Genomic DNA, 6,965 nt, shown 5'->3' on the forward strand with positions numbered 1-6,965 from the left:
ATTTTACTTCTGTATTTACCGATGACATGTTGACTTAACGCATAATGTTTATTGACCATGTTGCTCAATCGTTTCGATACCCTCTCATACACCGTGGCAAGAGACATCTCAGTCGCAGTAGGCCCCTTCGCTAGCAGGCTATAAAGCACGGTTAGCAAGCGATGTCGAATAATTAAACTAAACCTCTTACAGCAACATCACGGGCGTATCGGAACAAGATACCTCTCCGCTCCCTGAGCGCACTCTTGCCCGAGACTTCCCATGCTTTTCTTCGGCGTGCTTTCTCTTCTTCGCCGACTTGCCAGTCAATGGCCCTACTCTTTGCATCAATGACAATGAGATCGCCGTCCTCCACAAGAGCAATTGGACCACCGAGGGTCGCCTCAGGGACAACGTGACCTGGTGGGTCGGAAATAAGCCTTTGTCTTCAAGCGAAGTTTGGGTAAAACATGCACCAATGATGAAACCTCTGGATGCCCCAGAGAAACGACCATCCGTGATCAGCGCAGTTGAGTTGCCCAGCCCGGCACCCATAAGAGCGGCGGTGGGACCTGTGTGTAAAGGGGTTAGGGGGACTGTAGGGCTTGTTCAAAATGCAAGTGTACCCAGCATCTGCAGTCAAATATGAGCATGGAAGAAATAATATCAAAAATAACATCCAACCTCTGGCATTCCTGGCCCGCCCTTCGGTCCTTGGTATCTGAATATCAAGACCATCCCGTGCTTGATGTCTCCGCGCTCAAGCGCAGGATAAAAGTCGTGCACACTTAAAGACGAATTATATAAGGCAAGCTGAGCACAAGGTTTCGCGTTACGCCGTACCTATCAAAGCATTTAGCGACACCCTGAACGACCAGTGTCCGTTAGCTATGACGTCATGGAATCAACGAATAACTGTGAATCACCTCAAAACGCAAACCCTCCTTCCCTGTAAGCTTGGCAACAGCGGTTCCAGGAGCCAAGCTACCTTTGAGAATAGTCAAATGACCAGAAGGCTTAATGGGGTTATCCAGCTTCTTGATGATGTCTTGGCTATCGAAGTCGAGCTCAGGGACATCCACGAGGTTTTCAGCGAGGGTCTTTCCGGTAACAGTCATTTGGCTACCATCGATGAGATCGGTGTTCTTAAGAAGATATTTAATGATTGCGGGTATGCCACCAATTTTGTGAACGTCTTCCATATAATACTTTCCAGATGGCCTGACAATACTGTGAGAGAACGCAATCGAATTATGAATTTGAAAGTACTTCAAATCAGCCAGGTACGGAGTCTTGTCTGAAATCATCTGGAAGTCGTCGATGGTTAAGGGAACATCGGCGGCACGGGCTATGGCCAGCAAGTGAAGAACAGCGTTCGTTGAGCCACCGAGGACGTTGACGATAGTGATTGCATTCAGGAAAGATTGACGGGTGAGGATATCTCTGGGCTTCAAATCAAGCTCCAGAAGACGTTTCATATACTTGGCGACTTTGAAGCATTCTTGTGCCTTCTCTAATACGCAAATTCACAACGTTACATACAACATAAGCGTTTTCTAACTCACCAGGGTACATTGCCGGTGTGCTCGAGGAGTAGGGAAGAGACATACCCAGGACTTCAAGAGCAGAGCTCATGGTGTTGGCCCTAGGTCATATGAGGAGGTTTCTGCTTAAAAGCGACGAAACACGTACGTATACATACCACCACAGGCACCAGCGCCAGGACATGAATGTCTGACGACATCAAATCGCTCCTCGTCGTTGATGAGGCCAACCGCATAGGCACCTGACTCCAGTTCAAGGCTGGGAGGTATTTGGAGCCGGATAACCACCCACCATAAGACTCGAAGGCATCTGAGATGTTGACAGTCCCGCCTTTCTCGTACCCCATGGAAGGGCAGTCGACATGGCGCGTCCCAACCTGAATTGTACCACCGTACACGATAATGGTCGGCCTATTGTGTCTAGCGGCGGCCATCAAGACACCAGGCATGTTCTTGTCGCAACCTGGTATTGAGATATTACCATCGTAATGTTGCGCCTTGCACAAATCAAGTAACTTGAGCATCCAGAGGCTGCCAAAAGATGGAGCCTCTCACAAGTGTGACCTAATAAAAAAACCGAGTCAGCGTTGAATTAAAACCTCAGGGAGGTCATTTACAGCTTCAATAGAGTCCGCAATGAGATCACGACTTGGAAGTCTGGTATGCTATATCAACAGGATATCATGCCAGTGACTTCCATGATACACACGAGTACCGCATTCCTGAGCAGATGCAATCAGATATGTTCAAGGGAATTTATCAAAGTCACCTTACCATCTGTTCCCATTGTAATAGCATCACTGCCTAGCTTTAGTACATATTCATTGGGAAAATGACCAGACACACCTAACACCAATGGTGTTAAAGGTTAAGCCAACTAAACCTTCCTCCGTGCAGCCCTCCTTAACTTTCTTGGACAAATCGAGCTACACAGGTATTAATTTACCGGACACTCGCAAACGGGGAGCAAAACACACGAGATGAGAGTTACATGGGTTACCTGAAAAACGCACTTCAGCACCAACATCTGCACACAGGACTGATATTATTACCTTCCCACCAGATGGGGGAAATACCAATCTAGTGAATAGTTAAGGCAATGTGAAAACCACAAGTTGTCATGAAGGTACTTGAGGCTTATTCATGTCTTCCTCTGTCATACCAACGGCATATACTATGTTACGCCTTTAGTTAATCGCACGATAAGTGACATTCAGGGCAAGAACTTACACATAGCCTGGGCACCTCCCCGAGCCTTCAAGCGCAACGAAAGTCAGCAAATGGAAACAAGAGGAACAAGTAATCAATACTTTGTCTTGTGTCAATTGACAGGAGATCTTGTTAAGTTTTACCGGGGCGGGCACCCCAGTAGGACGCGGGACGGAATGACTAGATGCCGTTGCAAGTGAGATTCATCATACTACTACCTATATCCCAGTACATGGTCGACTTACATCTCTACTCCAGACATGACTGACGTTGGATGAAGGTGGGCAGTGGATGTTGCTAGAGCCGTATATCACCACATCTCTTATATTGAAGTCATGCATCGTTATAGTCGGGCCGAATCAGCTTCGCTTCGACCATCGAGGTCCTATGACCCAGGAATGACCTGAGCCGAGCAATCAACTACGCCCACGACGGCCCGAAATTGATAATTAGAGATCTTTTCTTGCACGATAATAATAAGTAGACTCATGACCAGTACTTCTGACTATCTCCTTGAGAGAGAATGATTTTGATGTACGTCAGTCGTCACTCGACAGTCCCGACTTCCGTGGTACTTATATTAGACCAGCCCTCGCCATCCCGTACTAGTGACTTACTAATATATAGTGGTCCATTGGTGCGCAGGGTGGACGGTAGTACGAAGGCCAAGTCCTTGAAGTTAGTACGCGCCTCGAAAGAACGAGTCTGTTGGTATTTAGTAGAAACAACAGAAACTGAATGGGACAGTCGGCCACCTGCAGCAAAATTCGAGCGACACTTTAAACACTCATCACGATACTGCTGAAGGAGGCTCGCAGCTAGAGACAGAAATTTTCGCAGGTGGCAAACACAGAAGCACGATTCTAAGGGTGGTAGAGACTAAATCCGTTCAAGCTGTTCACGTGACGGTAACGTTAGTGACTTAGGGTTAGAAATGTAAAGCCTATGTAGAGACTCGAGAGCATTTGTGCATTTTTCGATTTCTTCAACGAACGCTATCGGCGAGCTGGATCGATGTTGCAGTCAAACTTTACTGTCAGCTTTATAAAGAGACTATAACGATTCTGGCATTTCAATACAACGGTACAAGTCACGTCAAACGGCTTCGGATATCCTTATGTTTATATATACACGGCAAGGCAGGTGCACTTGCGCGTGGTGTTTAGTTCTTGCAGGTGCAGCTTCCAGCGAGGCAGTTGCAGCTGTTGACAGACAGTCAGAATTCGGTCAATGAAATGTCGCGAGACAAAACTCACTTAGCGACGCCGCAGTTGCATTGCTCAGTGTTGCTGTTGGACATGATGATGGTGGTGAGTGCGGTTAAGCTGCAAGACGGTGTCAGCCAATCATGGTCAGATCCGAGTCAGATAGCTCACCTGGTTTGTGAGGCAGTTGATAGTAGAGTGGATTGCTGGAGAAAGGCTAGCCAGAGAGGGGCCATTTTATATTGCTATTGAGCCATTAGCGCCGTGACCAAAATGGATAGATGAAAGCGTGCATTGTCCCCGCAATCCCATGTCAATGTCAACATAACCCCACAGCAAGGAAGATAACTTAAAAAGTTCAGCTTCCGCTCCAAGATAAAAACTTACGGCACATGCATGCCACCATCTAGGGTCGTCAATGGCAAGTGAGGCAACTCAACAAGATCAATTTCTCTCAACCTGATAAGATAAAAGTGCACCAGCCGGAGCCACTGTATAGGCTACTCACTTGACCAACGTGTGGACCCATCGTAATCTCGATGTGTTCAAGGCACGAGACACGCCTGTGGATGAGCTTGGAGTAAAATTAAAAAGAGAAATATACGCAGCCCTTGTGGATCGACACTCAAATAGTGGTCGTACAAGAGCGAACCTCCATGTTGATATCTGCCAGGGGGACACTAGCAGCGAGATTTGAACGTTTGAACATTGAGCCGATGAACACAGCACCATGTGCCATCGCAGATACAAGGACCAAACAAAACTCCGATTACAGTCTATATGTGGCGTACTGCATCAATTTGTCTATACCGCATTAGCCAAATTACTAGAAATCAAATCCTTCCTGTCGAAAGAGATCTAAATTTGATCGGCTCTCAGGTTTAGCCAACTCCGCAAGGTCATTGCGATCCTGAAACGAAGAGGCTCAGCATGCTGCATCTAGACATGATGGAACTGAACATAGTCACCATTGCGATAAAGGCACGCCTCAGGGTCAACCATAACTGATCACTAGTTTGACCACCGCCCGTGCTTTCCTGCATGCTAAGTGCACTCAGAAAGTGTTCGGCTGCCTCTTTGTGTGCTCCTATGTTAAGACCTATGCGTGAGATTAGCTTGAGAACGTGTAGGGATTAACTAGAAAACATACACGCTACCCCAACGTTATAAATAACACGAGTGTAAGTAGGGCGCAAATTCAAAGCTTCCCTGTACGCCCCAAGGGCTTCCTCAGGTTTGTTCCCGTTAGAAAGAGAAGACCCTAATCGATTCCAGAGTAGGTAATCCTGGTCATTATTATCAGCGACAATGAGATGACAGCGGCCGGAACTTCCATACCCCAGGGCGCTGTGATAAGGCACTCTCGAAACAATCCTTCGCACGTTCGTAGTCTGTTGTTGCATAAAATAGTACACCAAGGGCAATCTGAGTATCAGGATCAACAATCCCCTGATTATACTGCTGTCGTGCCAGGGTAAGGAAGGTCTCTGTAAGTTTCTCATGAGAGTCCCATGGTGAGTGTAACGAGACAGCCCTTCGGGTCTCATCTGATATAGGAAAATCAGGGAAACGAGCTCCTAACCATCGCAACAGCATATTATAAGCGGCCCGGTCGTAAGACTCATTGGTATATGAGATCGCCAAGGACTGCAACAATCTGTCATGAGAGGGGGCTGAAAGAAGTTTCCAGATGTAATACGCACCAGCATGCCTACTCCGTTGGCGTTGGCAGCTTCTGATAAGCGAACACCTTCGGTCAGTGCACGCAAGCCGAGGTCTTCACGTTCGTCCATGTTTCTGGTTTCGCCAAGGAGTATCCATGCTTCATATCCGCCCTCACCGAGCTCTCCTTTCTGAATAGCAGCCTCGAGTAGAAGGGCAGCTTCAGATAACGAACCACCCTGCTCCAAAAAAGCCTTTGCCTCGCTCAGCGGCGACCGACCAGACGAAGATGGGTCAAGATATTTGTTGTTTGACTCTGTATAGTTGAACAAACGAGGGTGTGATGTGTCGAATCGGACTCACCAAACACATATTCGCTCAGGATGGGTATCCCATCATCGTTATACCTGGATTCGAGGGCACTCTCATTTAAGTTTCCAAATCCGCCATTCCAAGCTTCCTGCATGGCTGTAGAGTAATCTTGGTCGAGCTCCTCACGATCACGACCCATGAGCTGGTTGAATTGTGCTTCCCATTTGCCGATATCTTCTGCGGGAGGTGGTATATCCGAGTCTTGCAAGTGATTCCAGGCGCTAAAGATATCTAAGTAGGCGCGTAATAATAATAAAATGACGAACTCCTTGAATTCTCGTTAGTCTTCAGTTCAGAATCTCCAAGTTTGACGCTCTCCATGGCCTGCTCCAAAGTAGCCGCATTATCGTCCAATTCAACAATCCGGGAGGTGGATCCTTGTTGATTTTGCAACGGGGAAGCGTATTGGGCAAACGCAGCTTCATAGTCAGCTTCACGGGCTTTACCCTTCCCTTTGCTCGCATCTGCACTCGGGGGAGTAGTATTGAATCCTTGGAAGAATGGCTGTCCCATATTCCCGTACAGCCCATGGGTGTTCCATACATCCCATGTGAACCGATGAATTGCTGTCTCTGAACTGTATACCTAACGTTGACTCAAAATTCAGAAGTTTACGCAGGGCAACTCACTTTCAGGCATCTGCATCTGTGCAACAGGATGTTGCATGACGGAACCGCTAATGGGTCGTTGCTGAGCGCCGCCAAATTCATTTGCCCACGAGCTTTGGGTCACATTATTTTGTATTGGAGGCTGATATCTTTCTCTGGCCCATGCTTCACTGAATTCTGGAAGTCTGTTTATTTCTGCCATGCGGGCAAGTTCCTCAGGATGAAGATACGGAGGTGCAACAAGTGCAGGGCCACCTAATCTTTGCTGTCCTTCGAAGAACTGACGTGCCATCGTGACATCTTGTTCGGCGGCTTGGGCTGGAGCTGATCCTGGAAGGTGCTGGAGCTGATGGATGAAATGAATATATATGACAGCAACTTGAAAA

This window comes from Suillus subaureus, assembly GCF_016647635.1.
Source record: "Suillus subaureus strain MN1 chromosome Unknown BJ212scaffold_173, whole genome shotgun sequence".
In the NCBI taxonomy this organism is placed as follows: domain Eukaryota; kingdom Fungi; phylum Basidiomycota; class Agaricomycetes; order Boletales; family Suillaceae; genus Suillus; species Suillus subaureus.